Here is a 21,472-nt window from a genome sequence, read left to right as displayed (position 1 = left end):
CATATTTGAACTTAAATGCAATAAAAAAAAAAGTCATTTGAAAAAATGACATTGAAAAAATATACCTTTAAGAGGTATGGGCGGAAGTGACGTTTTGACGTCGCTTCGCCCTCCTATGGTATAGAGACGAGTGGGGGCCATCTTAGCCTCACTCGTCTCCATACCCAGCCATCGGTAGGACCCGATCGCCTCCGCCGCTACCGACTGCTCCGGAGCAGTTGGTAGCGGCGGAGGCGATCGGGTCCTACCGATGGATGGTCACCAGAAGAAAGAGGGAAAGGGGATCTCTATAGCAGGGACACAGCCATTAACAAAAACCTGGCAGGGGCTTTAAACTCTCCCTCAACACTCTATTCAAAACTGAAAAAAAACTGATTGGCTTTAGATACATTTTAATGACACACTGAAAAATGTAATGATAATTTTTCCAGGAAAAAAAATGTCTGTATAGGGCATACAATAATAACCAATGAACTATGAGCTCAGATAAGTACTTTAATAGTTAATTTTACAAAAACAACAATAATACAGGCAGCTTTTAATTGCTCAGATGTTCTCATGATTGGGACGAAGCATCGGCATGTTCAGGCATAAGGAAAATTACATAGTCAGCTAACAGTCACTAATCAAACTCTGTTACGGGTTAACGCACCTGAAACTGAATTAAGCTCTCTTGTCTTTACATGAATTAATTGTGTAGTCCTTGGTGTGGAAATGAATAGATAGATTTAAATTATAGCATTTGTAAATGTCGTGCAAAGAGTAGGAACACAGTGTCAACATTATAGGAAAATTTCAAAAAATGCAAGTTTGCATTTAGTCATGTTTGGAAAAATGTAGTCCCCTCTTAGGGCACATTCATATCAACACTTTAGTAATGTGAAAACTGTATTGCAATTAAAAACTAGTTTGAAAAAAGAAAACTTAAAATTAAAGTATAACTAAAGGCAAATCTTTTTTTTTGTTTTAATTTTGGATAGAGTAAGAGAGGGTTTTACCCAGTGGCTGCCTGTCCATTAGGGGCACCGCCCCCTCCCCCATTCATGCGTCCAGCCCCCTACATGAAGGGCACCGGACACGTATTCCAATGGGGTTTTCTTTTTTGAAGCACATGATTATAGCCAGGCTATCTAATAGGCTTCAATAAAGGGTGAATATTGACTATTGTCACATTGATCCTCCTCCCGGCAAATCGCTGAAAGGATAAGCGATCCTATTGAACGCCTAGGAGGAGCAGGGAGGAGACGCATGGCAGAAGCCGCCACATGCCGCTTGTAGGAGCACTGCCTGCCGCGACCTAGATGGGGTAAGTGTGGGGCTGGTTGACCGACTTACTGCTGCCACTGGTTTAACCCCTGTCAGGTTCTGTGTTCCCATCTATGTCCTATTGGTGAAATTTCTCCTATACTTCCTCTCCCATGACCAAAAAAAGAAGTAAAAGGAAATCTCTCCAACATAAGGAAATCTTGTGTTGTCACCAGGGGCACCAGAACTAGTGTCCCCATTAGATAGATTTTCCCTCTATCCCTGTTCTGGTGACAACCCAAAATTTGTGATTTTCTGTCACTTTCACTCTTGGCTCTTGAGAATGTGAACCTCAACACAAAAAGCAATAAAAACCACACAGGTATTCTATTCCTCTCTGCTCTAATAAGCAAATCTAAGAAAACATTTTTTGACTTTACTTATAATTTAAAACTTAAAGTGGATGTAAACCCTCACTTATACCCAGTGAATTGAACAGCCTCAGATGATACACAGAGATGAAACAAATCTCCCTGCATAAGTTTTACATGTATATCTGCTGTCTTTAGCTTTATATATTCTTTAGCACGTCATGTTAATGATTTTGTCTTCCCGTTCAGCCTTGGGAGTGGATTCTTGGCATACAGCAAAGACAGCTGATTGGAGGAAAGGCACCCACCCCCACTCCACATAGGCAGAGACTTGCAGAGCTGTGCTGTGACAAGTCAAGTTCTCTGCTATTCTATTTGTAGCAACCTCACGCACACAAATTAAAGGCTGATTTAATCTTGATTGACAGAGAACTTGTCAAAGCTATCTTCCCGATAACAGAGCAATGAAACAGCAGAAACACACGGGACTTAATGCTTTGGAGAGAGATAAGAAAACACCACAGATATATGTGCTTAGGTCAAATTTCATGAATCTGGTTTACATCTACTTTCATTTGGTATGGTATAGTCTATTTTTTAAAGAATGCTAGGTATTGTCTGTAAACGTTTTTTCAGCATATCTAAAATTTAAAATCAGCCTAACATCTAGTTCACACAAACTTTAGGCAGTGAAAGGTAGCCTGAAGAACAATGTGTATAACAAGCATTTACAAGCTTTTACCAAGTCTCTAACAGATTTCCTTAAAAACCTCAGGGGCCATTCACACTATGGCATTGTGGTAACTTGCATTTTACTACCATGATTTACCACAAAGTGCATCAGCGCATATTGCATGTGTTGGTGCAATGCTATTCATCCTGAATGCCACCCCAACACAGCTTGCAGATGGAAAAGCATTGCAGTGCGCTGCCATAAACCATGAATGCACCACTTTGGTTGGTGGGACTGTGGATAATGAACATAGCCACCCTCTAACAGGAGTTTGGTTCATGGCAGCATAAAAAAAAAAAGAATTTGGATATGATATATTATAATATATAGTTTTTTTAAATATTTTTTAAACAGGTATTTAGCGTTCTTTTAAAGCCCAGCTCCAGGAAAATAAAGAAAAATTCACCCTTGCAGTGGGGCCCTGCAATATTTAATTGTTCATTATGCCTAGAGGAAGGAGGATTAAAGTGATTGTAAATGATTACCGTGTAAAACATTACATTCCGTTTGAAATTAAAATGAAAAGCAAATCATTTATGTATAGATATAAAAAAAAAATTATAAATACACCCCCCCCCCCCTTTTTTTTCCATTCAAGAAATTTTTATTAAGATTTTTAGAAGAAAACAAACAATCAAGCAATCGATGTTCATGAAAAATATATAATATAGAAGCAGGTGTAACAAAATAGTCAAAAATAATACAAGTGTATCGCATACAATCAAAAAAAAACAAAAAAAAAACTGAACATACTTTAAGACAATGCTTCATATTTGCCTTGTATTAATTTCAAGGTAGCAAAAAGGTTGAAAAGAAAAAAAAAACAAGGGTACAATTAAACATGAGGAAATGCACCAATTTTACTGGAGAATCAGTAACATTGGAGATAAGGTTGAAGATTTCTTGCCTGAAATCATGAAGCACTGTTAGACCACACTCACTTTTTCTCTTTTTTATAAGTGATCACATTCCCTCTGTTCTCAGCTGCATAAGAGCTGGGGAAGGAGAAGCAGCAGCAGCGCATTGAGCTTCCCAGTGAATGGCTATGCAGAGGGAATGTCTGATCATTGGAAGAAAGCAGGCTGAGTTTCCAGCATAGCTAGGGAATGGACCACGCTTTGTTCTTCTGTTTAGTATGGTCAGTTTTTAATAGGAAAGCAGAGGGACTGACAGAAACACCAGGGATTGTACTCAAAGGAAGCAAAACAAAGAGAGCAGTATACATTTTTACATAAGTAAATGGTGCAGCAGGGACATATCTGAATTATGAAATGCTGGGGTAACACACACTTTGAGAAAATACTTACCTTATGCCTCACTCCAACAGGGTCCCTTAGGCTCTGCAACTGGTCCCCCAGAGCCTCTCTGTAAGTTGCAACCAGCTTCAATTATATTCCAGCCTCCAATATGTACGATCCAGGATTAATGTTCCTATATTGTATGTGGTAACACTGAGGCCCTGCCTGCAGACCAATTTTGCATTGTGGTAAGTTTATAGACCAAGGCCTGGTTTACTAATAAAGGAATATCAGATGCATTGCATAGGTATTACTACAGGTAAAAGTAAAAAAAAGCAAAAAAAGTATGCTTGCTCAAGCGAGAAGGTTTGTACATGTCTTATTCATCATATTTTTTTTGTATCTCTGTCTTATGATGCAATATATTGTGCTGAATCACTTTTTGTTTATATTATTGCTACTTTTTGCTTTATTGGGGTGTCAGGTTGTTATGAAGAAGAAACTGTATAATGTGGGTGATAAAAAAATAATTGCTCTTTTTTGCATAGTTTTTTCAGCATTTTTTTTTCTTTTGTGGTATGCACTGCTCACCGTAATTGTAGGAATGTATAGTTTGCACACTTTAACTGACATGCCTTTTTTATATAGTTCATGATCATTAAAGTACAGTTTGCCTGTGCCTATAGACTCCGGATATGTAAATCCAGCTCTAACAGATGCTATAAAGGATGGTGCCACAACAGAAGAGGCAAAAAGAAAAGTTTTAGGATTTTCAGATAATACTGTAGATCTTATCATTATCTACATATTTTAGCCCACATGCTGTATTACAAACAATAAAAGGCAAATTGCTCAATTAATTTGCTGCTACAGTAGCAGAAGAAGGGGATAACGGAGAGGAAAAAACTGTTCATGTTTATAATGAAAAAAAAACAAGAACTTCTGCATTTCATGCTAGTCTGGTAATACGGCTAGTTTCAAAGGTAAAATACGAATAATTTTTTTCCATTATTGTCTTCTAGTATTCAAAGTTAGAATGCTGGAGTGCAACCGGAGTTCAGCCCCTGCAACAGAAACCTCTATCTTGGGGAAAATGTAGATAGGAACACAAGGGGTGTTTACCATGATGTGGCAAAATAGTGAAGGCGGCTTAATCATTTTTAATGGGTTCATAATAGGCACATTCTATAAACAAATAAGTTTCCAGAGAATCAAAATATGACAAGAGACTGTCAATAGAGCAAACATGATAAAAGCCTACTAAAGACCAACAACATTTTACATGAGGCTACTAATATTTTACAAAAGAACTTAAGAGACCACCACATTACAAGGGACATGTTAGAAAAGACTGTTAGAGACCACAAACATGTACAAGTACATTCTGAATATTACTCAAGATTATCAAACCACTGATATGCAAGGGCTTACATAGAGATCTGCTAATGTGCTGTGATACCAAAAGGTTAGAAAACAGGAAGTGGGGAGGGGGTTGGCAGTGGAACCCTAGTTCCGGCCGAAGATCTGCGTGCAAGCATAATACAGATTATTGCCCAATACACAAGGATATAGCAACACGTGCACCCACACATGCACGTGTTCACGCTAATACAAGTTAGTGTGAATACATTTAAAACACAGCACACTGAGGAGAAGAGGTAAGTGGTCATGGTCATCAACTCCTATGACTTGTGACCATCCTGCATTTTGTTATCCATTTCTTGACCTCGCTTGCCTCCTAAAACTGGTGTACACTGATCTCCTATTTTTGACTTTGACTTTGTTTTTGACTTTTTGACTTTGACTGATATACTAACTACACCTCCTGTCTGCAGTTCGTGTACCTCTGCCACTTGCCTGTTATTGACTGGCCCTGAATTTGACCTTCTGCTTCCGTCCTGGTACTCCTGCTGCCTGGCTGCTACTGAATTTGCTGATTCTGATTATGGCTCTTCTCTTTGAACCTGCAAGTTTCTGTGTCTGCCCTGTGTACATGAGTTTGTTAACTGATGAGGGACTGATTTGGGAAGTAACCCAACACCCACTAACCTGTCTACACAGTGATACAGGATTGTCAACATGAACTCTAATTGTGCCACAAATAGAGGACTAGTGTGGAATAAATCTGGATCCCTTGCCATGAGTTTAGTTCATCCCTTTAATGTTTGACACCCTAACATCATGACCATGGCAGGTTGCAATGGAAGGCCTGCTAGAGAAAAAAAGTCTTTGGAGAGAGTCTCCAAACACTTATCTATGTAATCCTGTAGAGAAATCATCAGTGCTTTATTAAGAAAGGACGCTACCAGTTTAACTATGGGAACAGCCCACTTCTTAATAAAGGCGTCCTTAAATAGGAATTGGATTTAAAAAGTTTTGGGAGGTAAACAGTTTTTCAGGAGTTTCGTAGTCAGGGAATCAGACATCTGGAAACTACATGTGCATGGTAAAAGTTTTTTTTAGGGCCTCTTAGTAATCCTAGAGTGGTAGCAGCACCGATGGATGCTATAAGCAGCTCCTCCACCTTTAGGTTAACACGCATCACATCAATAAGTGCAGATATGCCTGGGAGTTCTTCATTAAATAGAGCCTTTGCAGTCAAATGCTCAGAGGCTGCTAAGGTTGCAGGCAGGTCAGATAAGGATTCTGTAGGGGAAGGGGTTGAGGTAAGCTTATGATCCTGCAATTAGAGCCAGTAATTAAAGTTGAAATTTGGCCCATAAAAGTCTGCTAACTGTAGAGAAATCCTCTCTGGTTAGAACCGATCTCTCGAAGGAAGAAAGGAAGACTCAGAGTAGAACAGGAACTTAAGCAGGATACAACATTCCAGCCTGTTTTTGTCAGGCGTTTAAAGAAAGAACACTGTAAGCTGCCCCCCGAAACTGGGGACAAGAGGGGACAATTTACCTTTAATACAAGGTAAAACCTTGAACATTCACAGACCAACTGCTGGAAGCAGCTGAGATTCAAATGGCTAAAAGTGACCAGGTCACTATACGTGGAAGCAAGGACTAACCAAGGTAAAACTGTGTTTTTCTTAAAATAACAAGCATTGGCAGGAAGGTGCTATTTTATGCTGAATGGCAGGAACGGGAGCACAAAGCATGCACGTGCAATGTGCAACAAAGTAGCTCCTGGCGATTGTCTCATGTGGCCTACTCATAAAATAAATCTTCAGAGACTGGATCACACTAAAGGCTGTACCAAAAGTCTGGATCTGGAAAACGGCTTGCAGGTAACACAGTACACGGGTCTAGAAAAGGGCCACAAAGTAAAGCCCAGTACCCATAATGTCACATTCAAGGTAGGCCCCACAATTGTCCAGCTGGAGCTGTAATGGGGCCATGTAAATAATATGCTGTTGCAAAAGTTTCCGACTGGCTGCTATTCATTTGAATTTTTTCTCATATTCATTTATGGCAAGAAAACAGTGGGGTGAAAATAAGAAAACTCTCCACTACAAATTGCTTGCTATATGTTTTCCTGCAACACTTTTTAGATCCATCTTTGACTTTTTAGTATTTTTCATTATGAATATTTAGATATTGTCTATACATATAAAATTTGCATAACATGTCAACATATAGAAGTGATCAATTTTGAGTGTTTTATTCTCTGACAGACATGCTTTAAGACTTCATGTACATGGGATGTTGTTTAACCTCTCCTGAACGATTCAACTTGACAGCTAGAAACCGACGTCTAATAACATCCTTTTAGCCGCGTTTACATGCCGCGTTTGCATCTAATAGGAGCTTAGTCATGAAGGAGCAGTATTAGCTTTATGTGTTATTTTTCATAAATAACTGTTTTAGCTGTGAAGGGCAATAACATCTGTTCCTTGGCAATGTCTGCTAAAATGTAATTAGACAATGCCACAATTTTTCAGTCTGTCATAGGAATTAAACGCACCTGGTATTTTTTTATTTACAAGGGGGTTGCTGAAGAACCCTGAAAGCAAATAAAAAATATATAAAGTATTATAAACACACAACACATTTAACCATTTGCCTAAAGGTTACTTTCACCCCCTTCCTGCCCAGGCCAATTTTTAGCTTTCAGCGCTGTCGCACTTTGAATAACAATTGCGCAGTCATGTAACACTGTACCCAAATTAAATTTTTTACAAATTAAATTTTTTAACACTGTACACAAACAGAGCTTCCTTTGGTGTTTCTGTTGGTATTTTATCACCACTGGGTTATTTATTTTTTGTTAAAAAAAATAAAAGAAAAAGAAAAAAAGGCCGAAAATTTAGAAAAAATAAAAATATTTTCATAGTTTGTTATAAAATTTTGCAAACAAGTAATTTTTCTCTTTCACAGATGTGCCATTATAAGGCTGCACTGATGAGCACTGATGAAGCGGTACTGATGGGCACTAATAGATGGCATTGATGAGGCAGCACTGCTGGGCACTGATAGGTGGCACTGATGGGCACTGATGAGGCAGCACTGGTGGGCACTGATGAGGAGGCACGGATGAGGCTGCACAGATAGGCAGCATTGACAGGTGGCACTGATGAGCATTGATAGGTGGCACTGATGATCTCTGATAGGCGGCACTGAAGGGCACTGATAGGTAGCACTGATAGGTGGTACTAACAGGTCGCACTGATGGCCACTAATAGGCACTGGCAGGTGGCACTGATAGGTGACACTGATGAGGAGGCACTGATGGGCAGCACTGATGAACACTGATTGGCAGCACTGGTGGGCACTGATTAGCAGCACTGGCAGACACTGTTGGGACTGCACTGATAATTGGGGACACTGATAAACAGTGCCTGGTTATCAGTGGCAATGTCCCTTTAACACAAGCCTGTAATTTTCTCTCTTCTTCTCTCCTCGCGCTGACAGCGTTAGGAAAGCCAATAACCTGGTTTGTGTTTGCACCTATGATCAGCTATTATTGGACACAGATGATCACATGGTAAAGGGCCGCTGTAATTGGCCCTTTACCTCGATCTGTGATCAGAATGACTCGACTGAGTAAAAAGGACTCACGCAATCATGGAGCGTGACACCCGTGCGCAGCAGGGGGTGCATGGGCAGCACAATCACAGGAGGATGTCAATAGATGCCCTCACGGCAAAGTAAGCCTGTGCTGTAGGTGTCATTTTACTAAAGCCGGGCAGGAAGGGGTTAATAAGATCCTTTAAGAAAAAGAAAAAAAAATGTCCCATGGTGAAAAATCTGCTTACCTGCCAAAACAAAACATGTCAACCACAGACATAATGCACCAACATACTTTTGCTGCAAGTGTCATTTCCCAGCCGGACAGCTGAATGTAAAGAAAGGGGTGGGGATCCCAGGTGCCGTCAATGACCAATAATGGGCAAAAGAGACAAATTTGGCCATTTCATTTGCCAGTTCGGCAAACTGCAAACAGGTAAAGTTTGCCGCAAAACCCTGCATCACAGTGAACTCAAACCTCATTCTCAAATTTTAGGTTATTGTTCTTATACTTTTATCTAGGTTATCTGCATTTATTACTAAGTAAGGTTTAATTACTAAATGTGAATATTGGTGGCTGATAGATGTATAACAAAAGGTTCTGTATAGCTGTAGCAATCGCAGGACTGCAGAAAATATTGAATCTAGTTAATAGGTCTTTTCTCATACAATATACAACCTGTCATATCTCTTTCAAGAATCAGAGATCTTGGATTTAACATCTTGTGTCATTCTGCAGCAGAGACCTGACCTTCTACTGAAGGAGACACTGTTTTTCTATTAATTTATGTCATCTTTATTATCAATTTATATACAGTATATAACAAAAGGGAGTGCATACCTCACATTTTCGTAAGAATTTTATTATATCTTTTCATGAAGGAATGACACTTTGCTACATTGGAAAGTAGTGCGTGCACAGCTTGTATAACAGTGTAAATTTGTTGTCTCCTCAAGTTAACTCAACACACAGCCATTAATGTCTAAACTGCTAGCAACAAAAGTGAGTACACCCCTAAATGAAAATGTCCAAATTGGGCCCAATTAACCATTTTCCCTCCCCCGGTGTCATGTAACTCGTTAGTGTTACAAGGTCTCAGGTGTGAACAGGGAGCAGGCGTGTTAAATTTGTTTTTTTTTCGCTTTCACTCTCTCATACTGGTTGCTGGAAGTGCAGCATGGTACCTCTTGGCAAAGAACTCTCTGAAACTCTCTAAAATCTGAAAAAAAGAATTGCTTATATAAAGATGACCTAAGAAGATTGCCAAGACCCTGAAACTGAGCTACAGTATGGTGGCAAAGACCATACAGCGGTTTAACAGGACAGGTTACATTCAGAAAAGGCCCTAGCCATGGTTGACCAAAGAAGTTGAGTGCATGTGCTCAGCGTCATATCCAAAGGTTATCTTTGGGAAATAGACGAGTGCTGCCAGCATTGCTGCAGAGGCTGAAGGGGTGGGGGGTCAGCCTGTCAGTGCTCAGACCATACGCCACACACTATCAAACTGGTCTGCATGGCTGTTGTCCCTCGAAGGAAGCCTCTTGTAAAGATGATGCAAAAGAAAGCCCACAAACAGTTTGCTAAAGACAAGCAGACTAAGGACATGGATTATGGGAACCATGTCCTGTGGTCTGATGAGACCAAGATAAACTTATTTGGTTCAGATGGTGTCAAGCATGTGTGGTGGCAACCAGGTGAGAAGTACAAAGACAAGTGAGTCTTGCCTACAATCAAGCATGGTGGTGGGAGTGTCATGGTCTAGGGCTGTATGAGTGCTGCAGGCACTGGGGAGCTACAGTTCATTGAGGGAACGGTGATTGCCAATATAAATTGTGACATACTGAAGCAAAGCATGATCCCCTCTCTTCAGAGACTGGGCCACAGTGCAGTATTCCAACATGATAACGACCCCAAACACACCTCCAAGATGACCACTGCCTTGCTAAAGAAGCTGAGGGTAAAGGTGATGGACTGGCCAAGGATGTCTCCAGACCTAAACCCTATTAAGCATTGTGATGTCATCATGGAGGAGTGGAAGAGGACTCCAGTGGCAACCTGTGAAGCTCTGGTGAACTCCATGCCCAAGAGGGCTAAGACAGTGCTGGAAAATAATGGTGGTCACACAAAATATTGACACTTTGGGCCCAATTTGGACATTTTCACTTAGGGGTGTACTCACTTTTGTTGCCAGTGGTTTAGACGTTAATGGCTGTGTGTTATTTTGAGGGGACAGCAATATTACACTGTTATACACTGTACACTCACTATATTACATTGTTGCACAGTGTAATTTCTTCAGTGTTGTCACATGAAAAGATAATAAAATATTCACAAAAATGTGAGGGGTGTACTCACTTTTGTGAGATACTGTATATGTCTCCCATCATTTCTAAATTATTAGGATTCTAATAGACAAATACTCATATTTGGTGTGGCCTTTGACTAAATGTAGTCTATCTCCTTGTACATTTTCTAATTCTCTTCAAGAAATGACATTAGCAAAGTTTTACCTTTGTTTTCTATCAAATGCTATTTGAGTGCAGAGGCATGGATAAATATAAAGTATTATGACTGGCAAAGAAGACCGAAACAAAGTACTATTTGTATCTTGAATCTAATGGCTGATTCACAGCATATGCGATGTGCTTGTATCCCACACCACCTGGAATGTGTTGCCCTCTGCAGACAAACAGGATTCTATTAGTGCTTAATGGCACCCCCATGCCAAACACACGCTAGCACAGTACCATGCGGTTTGGTGTGGTACGGCACGATTTTGAAATTCATACATTTGAGTGTACCAACACACACTGGGCAGCCCACTGAAATGAATGGACTGCCAAAGATGCCCTGCACAGGAACACACGCAGGGACATGTAAAAACATCTGTGCTTAAACACACCAATATGGTGTGAATGAGCACAAGAGATTAGTGATTAAGGTGAATCTATGTTCACTTTCAATTCCCAATAGTGTGCAAGGGAAATTTTAAAATAAAATGAAAAAAAAAAACGGATCTACTGATGGTTTTCACCGAAGGTAACCTTTTTTTTACATTCTTTATCAGATACACAACTTGAATTGCTGTGTGAAAGATTTATTTTAATGTCGCCTCTGCTAGAAAACTGCTTTTGGATTTAGCCATTGTTATGAAAGCGAAAATCTAGTTAATTATACCATATAGCTTTTATACAGTTAACCAATAACAAAGCTGACACCTTCTTATAAGGTTTATGGAGAGAATTTAACCACCAGGGATGCATTTATTACTATTACACATCTTTGATATTATCCATTTTGTCTCTGTCCTTGAGCCCTTTTGAAATTATAAAAGTCATACACACATGGGCCATCAATTCTGATTTATTGTAGCAGACTGCAGGAAACCTATAAACACCGTGTAGAGTCCACTATCTTCATCTAATTTGGTTTAGATCAGTGGTGCATTGTTTTTCAGTGGTGTTTTAAGCAGACCTTCACCTTCCTGCAGCACTCTCCTCCTCTCCATTCTGCTCCCCTTCTACACTGCCGATATTTGGGGTTTTTATTTATTTGTTTCTGTACAGGTTTTATTTTTTTGCATCAAAGTCTTGACCCACCCCCTTGTTTCCGGCAATTTGCCTAGGCGAATGACGCAGTGCACCTGGTGCCTTCTGAGATTCATGACGTCCAATCCCCTTCAGCAAAGAGGAGAGGGGTGGCCTAGTGGCACCTGCACCCGGAAGAGCCGGAAGCTATCACAGACAGCATGGCGGCGCCGGACACCTGCAGTGGCTGTGGTGAGGAGGATCCCAGCAGCTCAATGCTGGACCCACTGGCTAGGTAGTATGCTTACTGTGCAGAAGACAGTAAAAGGTAGCCAGGGGAAAAAATGTAGTAGTGAAAGGAAAAGGCTGCAGTTCCTTTTTAACAAGTAATGAGGAAATAATGTGTTGCCTTGTCGGTGTCTGTTTTAACCCAGTAAAGCCCATACCATTGTGCAGGGTGGTTACGGTGCGGTACTATTCACAGGGGGTAAAAATTTTTGCTTTGTCAGCAAAGCATCATGCCTGCAATGTGTACATAACCATCATGCTGCCTATGAAGTTTCAGGGAGGTGGTGTGGGGGGGGGGGAATAAAAACACAGCATTTTTTTGGCCTCCGACTACAACTGTATACGTACCCTTAAATAAAATTGGCATTCATAGTTTGTAAGGCTGTCATAGACTAAATGTGCACATTAACTGCTCTCGTGATGCAACTACCTATGTGCTTATTTCAACAGATTCTCAGTTAAAAAAATAAAATAAAATCTGGCTGTTTATACTGGAGTGATTCCGAAACTAGCACTATACTGTTAAATGTTCCTGCTATGCTACATGGTACCTAGTTATTTTATTAAGTGAAAGATGCTGTAGACCATAGTGTCATCCTGGGAGAATTCAGCACTACATTCATGTATTGAACAACACTAGAAGTCTCAGAACAATATAAATATTTAACCATAAATGCAGCAGCTTGGAATAGGTATCGTGCTGTTTATTTAGAAAGAAAAATCCAACCTTGTGTTATGGTATTTCCAAGTCTTCAGACCTGTACAATAAACTGGTGTTGAGATTGAGAATAGTCACGGAAAAAAATCTGCAAGAAAAATATAAAATGAGAGTAAGTTTAACACCGTAAATAAATGCAACCTGTGCAAATAGCTGGGAAATGTTTTGTCATAACAGAAAAAAACAATGTTCCCCAGTTTCTATAGAAGGCAAAATAACTAACCCCAGATATGATTCTCATACAATCTAGTGCTTCAGTACACAGTCGCTCATGGATACACAGAGGCAGATCCCAGTTATAATGATAGTCTAATGGTTGACACATAACAGTCAAAATCAGTGGTAGGAAACCTTAGCACTCCGGTTGTGATGAAACTACAAATCCCAGCATGCCACTGCCTCTTGGAATTGTGCCAGAGTCTTGCAATGCCTTGTGGAACTTGTAGTTTCACAACAGCTGAAGTGACAAGGTTGCCTAACCCTGGTCTGAATAGTTATACACCATACTCATTGCTTTTAAAACATGTATTAAAATCTCATGTAGAGCCAAAAGAATCTCATATGCACAAATATGTACTTTTTTCATGGTGTCCAGGCAATATGAGGAGCTTGGTGGACATGGCATTTTACTATCTGGACAGTCTTGGATATGATATCACATTTATAGGACCAGTTTGACATAAACCATTGCTTTGACACAAAAAAGCCCACCTTTGCTAGTACCAAGACCAGTGAGTTATATATACAAAAAGTTGTTCTTCAGTTCTTCTGTACGTTATAAAATGTAAAAAATAAAATAAAAAAAATGTAATGTCAAAATCATTTAAGATGAAAGCTGTTCTACACTGTAATGTAAAATTTGTATGCACTGAGATCTGCTTTCCGTTAATGACGTTTTATGCTGTAGGTTTTGTGTTGGTACTGTGACTTTGTCAGCTACATTAGATAAGCAGAAATGTATAGATACACACGGGCATTGCCCTAGTCCTAAAATCCCCAACGGGGTCTCCTGGACACTCAGACTGAAATGTTGTGCAGCTTGTACCATAAAATAATGAAAACTGGGTGATTCTTATACGGCCTATATAATTTCTTCTACCTTCTCATTTCTCTTTGGTGTATTCAATCTCTTTTCTCTGTTTTTCTGCCCACATTTAGTACTGATCCATATGTGTTATGGCCCTGCTCAGTGCACGGCAGAGATAAATATAGAAACCACTGGAAGTATGAGAATGAATGCACAAGATACCAAAAAAATCAGAACCAAACTGCAGGAAAAGCTGAGGTACATTTGCAATATTCTAGAGGATTACAACAATCATTGCAAGGGAGACCTTGAGCAGTTAATAGAAGGCCTCTCTTGCATTGAGTGCCAGGTTCTAGCAGTGCCCTTGGGCTTTTTTTCTGAGCTGCACCTAATTATCTATGCAAGGGCGGTAAGGCAGTGGTGGCCCATCCATTAATGGTGCCAAAGTGGGACGCCCCCTCTATCCACGGCCGCCACCCTAATGCTCTATCCACGGCCGCTATTTATGATAGGATACTGCCACCCCCTATTCATGCCTCTGACCCCTTTCAGGATGCCGGGCGTGTGAATTACAGTCATGGGGTGTTTTTTTAAAGCATCTGATTAGAGCCAGAGTCTCTAATGGACTTCAAAATAGGGTGTGCTCATGGCGCACAGCATTGCGCCAGGAGCCAACACAGGTGTTACAACAGCAAATGAATATTCGCTATTGAAACACTGATCCTGAATCCGGCCAATCAGAAGCAGGTTTTACAATTGGCCAGAATGAGAAGAGTACCAATTGACCACCAAGGAGGACGGATGAAACGGAAGCACCCGCAATGCCTGTGGAGATCAGGGGAAGGAAAAGCCATTGCCACTGCCGAGCAAGGGAAACCACCTGTGAAGCACGGGAGAATTGCTGGGGTAAGTGCACCAAACCCACCCAACCGACCACTGCGTGTCCGTGTAGAAAAAGAACATCCAAAAATGTCCTATCTTTGGTATAGAATGCATAGCTAAAGCCAACAGATCATATAATTCCCTTCTCGGATACAGTAACTAAGTGAAGTTGATGGTGTAGCCATAGTAATACTGATGAGCAGTAATCATAGAGTATAGCAACTGCAGTGACACAATGAACTGCATAAACCAGGACATATCCCTAAACCTATTGACTTTGCAATCAAGAGATAATTTGTGAGAATAACTCAAATGATACTGAAGTAGAATCCCAACCATGATTTTACAGCACCAGACAAAAAAAAAAAAAAAGAAACAGATCAATGCAGCTCTCTATTTAATAATATATCCTTAACTACTTCAATACATGGCACTTTCACCCCCTTCCTGCCCAGGCCAATTTTCAGCTTTCAGCACTGTCACACTTTGAATGACAATTGCACAGTAATGCAATGCTGTACCCAAATGGAATTTTTATTATTTTTTGAGGAAGATAGAGCTTTCTTTTAGTGCTATTTAATCACCACTGTTTTTTTTTATGTTTTTCTAACAAAATGAAAAAAGGCTGAAAAGTTTGAAAAATAAATGTTTCTTAGATTCTATGTTTCTTAGTTTTTGTAGGCGGCACAGATGAACACTGAAAAGCAGCACTGACTGGCATCACTGATGGGTACTGATTAGCCTCACAGCTGAGCACTGTTGGGGCTACACTGATCATCAGTGCCCTGATGATCTGTGCAGGTCTTCCCTGTGAGGAAAGGCCCTGATCAGTTCTCCTCTCCCCACACGCTGTCAGTGTGAGCAGAGGAAAGCTGATAACTGGCATTTCCTTGTTTACATTGATTAGCTGTGATTGGACATAGCTGATCACATGGGTAAAGAGCCTCTTCATCGGCTCTTTACTGAGATCTGGGATGTGTAGTGTCCCGGGGGACACAGTAAGCCGCCGATCACTACCCTGCGCATCCCCGCAGGCACAAAAGCGCGGTGAGAGTGGGATGAAGTCATATGACATCATCTCAGAAAGAGACAGCTACCCCATCACTTCTATTTTTTTTTTTTTAGATTTGGATAGAGTGGTGAGGGGTTGAAACGCCCCTTGTGACAGTAATAGATGGTGACAGGTACTCTGTATGGCGGGATCAGGGGTCTAAAAGACCCCAAATCCCTCCTTTGCACTTAAAAGTATTCAGATTGCCAAAAACGGCGATTCTAAATACTGTAATGTTCTTTAAATCGGCGCCAATGGCAGCAAAGTCACTTCCGGGATCTTACACTGGAGACCAGGTCAGAGTCGAACTCGGCTTTGTACGGGTCTCAGCCGAGAAGATCGCTCTAAAAAGCGATACCGAGGTCATAACCCCGGTATAACCCCTTCAAGCCATGATCGCAAATTTGCATACGGTCAGCGCGAAGGGGTTTTATATATATACAGACACACACACACAAATATATATATATATATATATATATATATATATATATATATATATATTCAGAAAGTCAGCTTTGTGATTCAAAAAATGCATCATCTTTTCTGCCAGGGAGGATCTCTTAGATCAGTGATTGCACCACATCCTCTTCTCTCTCTAACTGTAATCAGACGATATTTCCCATGAACCCTTGGGATCGGAGTGAATGTGGGAGATACACTAGGCTTGTACATGTAAATGTGAACTTGCCCACTTCAACATAAATCACACCCCTCATTCTGCAGCCAGCAAGCCATACATAACAGATGGTATGATAGGTTACAGCCTTAAAAATACAAACCAGTGCAATATGTCAGTGTCCACCAGTGCAACGTGTCAGTGTCCACCAGTGCTGAATGTCAGTGTCCACCAGTGTTGAATGTCAGTGTCCACCAGTGTTGAATGTCAGGGACCATCAGAGCCCAATGTCAGGGACCACCAGAGCCCACTGTCAGGGACCACCAGAGCCAAATGTCAGGGACCACCAGAGCCAAATGTCAGGGACCACCAGAGCCAAATGTCAGGGACCAGTACCAGTGCCGAATGTCAGGGACCACCAGAGCCAAATGTCAGGGACCACCAGAGCCCAATGTCAGGGACCACCAGAGCCCAATGTCAGGGACCACAACCAGAGCTGAATGTCAGGAACCACCACCAGAGCTGAATGTCAGGGACCGCCACCAGAGCTGAATATCAAGGGCCACCAGTGGCAAATGTCAGGAACCACAAATGCAGCATGTCTGTCCCACCAGTGCAGCTTGTTAGCGACCATCAACAGTGCAGAGCGGGGATTATTATTAGCAATCAGTTCTATGACACAGTGGGGATCTCCCATGGTGTCAGGTATTGTATATGAGAACATCAAGCACTGATGTCCCGCCTCCTGGTATTGTGATTGACAGCGCACTGTTTCTATACCGGAGGGAGGTGGACATTAGCGATCAATGTTCTGATACACAATACCTATTGTGTCATAAATGATTGCTAATAATAATTCCAGCTCTGCACAGAGATAGCAGATGGGGTGTTGCCACGGGGGAACAGAGTGGAGGGGTGGATTGCTGGCAGGAAGAAGGAGGAGGGAGGAGAAGGAGGACACCTTCTCCATGGGCTGTGAGACCCCTTCCACCCACAATATGTCTGCTTCCTCCCTGCTCGCTTTCAGTATCACTTTAATTGCTGTCACAAGGAATGCAAATGTCCCTTGTGAAAGAAATAGGTGGTGACAGGTACTCTGTTTGGGTCTAAAAGACCCAAAATCCCTCATTTGCACTTAAAAGTATTCAGATTGCCAAAAATGACGATTCTAAATACTGTAATTTTTTAAAATCGGCGCCATTGGCAGCAACGTCACTTCCAGGATCTTACACCGGAGACCAGAGCGGAGCCGAATCTGGCTTCGTACGGGTCTCAGCCTAGCCGACGACAAGAGTGCTCTAAAAAGCGGTACAGTGGTGATAACCCTGGTATAACCCCTTCAAGCCATGAATGTAAATTTGCATGTGGTTGGCGTGAAGGGGTTTTATATATATATATATATATATATATATATATATATATATATATATATATATATATATATATATATATGTATATATATATATATATATATATACAGTGAATGTTAGCTGGGATCATGTGCACTGCTTTATGCAGACTAATTATCCCATAGCCAAATGTAAGATATGGATAGGATGCAAACACACTTTCTGCAATACTAAAGAAAACTTGCAGTGAGCACTATATGGAACCTTCCACTGCTTGGCTCCTTCTTAAATGCTGCCACAAGAATGCGGCAAGTAAAGACTTTCAAAGAACCCCAGATATGCATATTTACCCTGGGTCAGTAACTGTCAGGAAATGTCCTGTTCAAAATCTTTCCCCAACTACAGGTTTCCTTAAAGAAGGCATAAGTGTAAAGTGCACCTGTCCTTTGCACATGCAGGGAAAAGCAACAGGTTCACTTTAAATATTTCCCCGTAGCTGCATACTGAATGCTCCATCTCCATTTATACACCCAAAAATGCCTTTGTTTACAGGAAGGAGGAGAAGAAGGCCTGCCTAATATTTAAGTCAAACAAGTTGGAGCTTACATAGGGCTGAGGACTATCTCTCCACCTTCACATGACAGCACCGAATTCCTAAACGGCTAATCAACCAGCACCAGCGCTGACACATGAGGAAGGGGAATGGCTTACATAATACTCTAGCAGGAGAATAAAAGGAAAGGTGAGTATTAAGAGATGCAGGGGTGAAATGAAAGTCTGCCTGCAGCTTTGACCTACAAGAGGCTCAATAAAATAGCAGAAATGTATGACAGATTATCAGAATTTACCATGAATTGGTCCAATGAGTACGCTACAGATCCCCTGAGGAATACAAGAAAATAATGTAAGGCCACTCAGAGAAGGACTATAGTTTTGCCTTTCCTATTTTTTTCTTCTGATTTTTTTTAGCACTAACAGATAGTCAGCACTACCTAGGAAATTAAAAGACTCCAATGACCCGGTAAGATAAGGAACCAGGAAGGTAAGGGAAATGTCAGTGTTGATCATATTGGCTTGAGACTTCTGGTGTGGTACTAGTTCTTATCCCAGTGTCCCCATTCAAGTTCCCCACCCCTTCTCTCCCCCACCTCCCCCAGTCTTTTTTTTTTCTCACAAAGCCTTAAACTTCACAATTGTTTTCCCTTTTTCTTGCTGATATACTAATCTAATTGGGTACCTAGTGGTAATTGTTGTAGATTTCACTGACTGATTACACACGATCCGGATTTTCCGACAACAAATGTTGGATGTGAGCTTGTTGGTGGAAAGTCCGACCGTGTGTATGCTCCATCGAACATTTGTTGTCGGACTTTCCGCCAACAAATATTGGCTAGCAGGTTCTCAAATTTCCCGGCAACAAATGTTTGTTGTTAGACTTTCCAATCGTGTGTACACAAGTCCATCATAAAAAAGTCCACACATGCTCGGAATAAAGTACGAGCCGGACATATATAACTAGCGTTCATAATGGAGATATGACGTACGTCTTGTATGTCACTACGTTTGTAATTGTTGGCCAACATTTGTGTGACTGTGCGTATGCAAGACAAGTTGGAGCCAACATCCTTCGGACAGAAATCCGTGGTTTTGTTGTCGCAAAGTCCGATCGTGTGTACGGGGCATAACATGAGCCTTTGCATAGGGGACCACAAAACAGATCTAGCCAAGACTTAAACAAGTGGGAACTAGCGCAGTGGTCTCCCAGTCAAAAATGTGGTATATCACAGGCCAAAAAAGATCCATCTCTCCCAATTTTATCCTACCATTGTTTATCTTTTTGCAAATATTTTGCTTATATTTTCCATTGTAATTTACTGACTTGATAAATGATGCTTACTTCTGTGATGGGCACTTTTATTTGAAGTCTCAATAAAAGACGTCAAGTAAAGGGAAAAAATAAGAGCAAAGCACAGGTACTCTTAAGCTGGTGGCAGAAGACACCAGCACACCAGTTCTCTGACACGGGCCAGCCTTCTGAGATATGGCAAACATGCCAGGCTGCAAGTTAAGATCTGAATAGTATAACTCCATACTTGGTACTCTGATTCACAGGGGTAATCCCTGTCTGCTCTAGTGATCATGCAGCTCAAAAAAGCTGTACAGATAATGGGAAGAAACATGCTCTTTTTGTTTTCAGTTTCAGTAGATGATTAACCCTCTTGGCAATGGTAGATTATTGTATTCAGCACTTATAAAGAAAGCAGCTTTTCCAAAGTCATAGCTTTCTTTCTGCAGTTCAATAGAAATCTGCACTCAGCTCTGCATCACACCAGAACTGTTGCCTTTTCTCACAGTGAGAACAGCAATATTATCCTATTAGGGAAAAAACAGAACTGCAGCAGCCACCAAATGACTTTCTTGTAGGTAATTTTACCTTTAGCGGAAAGAGAGTAAAAGGCAAAAATGTATTCAATATACTAAATTAAGAAGGACTGTTTAAATGAACTCTGAGAGTATACTAAATGCACGCATACAAACTTGGAGAATGAAATTGTTCTTTTTTTCCTCTCATCACTGTATGACGCTATAATTGAATTAGATTTCCATTAGAGAAATGTTTTTAAATGGGAATGTCCTCTGGGTATTGGAAAATTGGATAATATAAGCACTTTAGACTGCAATATGTAATATATCAATTTCTGTCACAAGCAACCCGTCTGTACCAGACAGGCATAAATAATGTTTCTTGACTGGATTGCTGCATTTGTAATAAGGACAAGCTAAACGAAAAGCAAAATGAACTACAGTATATACTGTGAGGAGGTAGAGAAAGAAAACAATGTAGAGCAGGACACATTTTTTCTGGCCTAGCAGAACTCAAAAACCTATTGCCTTAAAAGTAGCATAAGGAGGGTAAAGGTTCCACCTAAGGTGACCAGATTTTCAAAATGAAATCCGGGGACATATATTTTTTTTATTGGCAAATGGTAAACTATTTTATAAGCATATTTTCCTCAAATTATATATGCAATGTATGTGGTATGTGTTTATGGAATGATTTTATATATATATATATATATATATATATATATATATATATATATATATATATATATATATATATATGTTATGTCTTACATTTCATTCATGAAATAAAAAAAATATACTTTTTAGAATTTTTGGGGATTTGACTACCCCTGCCACCTCATCAGTGCCAACTATCAGTGCTGCCTCATGAGTGCTCATCAGTGCAGCCTATCAGTGCCACATCATCAGTGCCCATCAGTGTAGCCTATCAGAGCCCATCAATGGAGCCTATTAGTGCCACCTCATGAGTGCCCATCAGTGGAGAAAAATTACTTTTTAAAATTTTATATGAGAAACTCACCTTCTTATGGCCATTACACTCAGTCTGTAGCTCCATTCATTTTCAATCTCGCCCCTCTGGACTACATTACCCCTAATTCT

General features: G+C 40.5%; 1 protein-coding gene across 2 annotated transcripts in view; it reads right to left on the bottom strand.

The window, feature by feature from the left end:
- The window catches only part of CSGALNACT1 (chondroitin sulfate N-acetylgalactosaminyltransferase 1), a 512,632-nt gene that overhangs the window by 188,850 nt on the left and 302,310 nt on the right, over positions 1 to 21,472 (bottom strand). For both annotated transcript variants that reach the window (XM_077476198.1, XM_077476199.1), the window contains one exon: positions 13,086 to 13,164. The gene's annotated coding sequence lies outside the window, so the exon portion shown is untranslated. The remainder of the gene's footprint in view (positions 1 to 13,085; positions 13,165 to 21,472) is intronic.

This window comes from Lithobates pipiens, unplaced genomic scaffold (genome assembly GCF_037356315.1).
Source record: "Lithobates pipiens isolate NorthernLeopardFrog02 unplaced genomic scaffold, aLitPip1_a1.2 Scaffold_13, whole genome shotgun sequence".
NCBI classification, from domain to species: Eukaryota; Metazoa; Chordata; class Amphibia; order Anura; family Ranidae; genus Lithobates; species Lithobates pipiens.
This window is presented reverse-complemented; position numbering and strand designations above follow the sequence as displayed.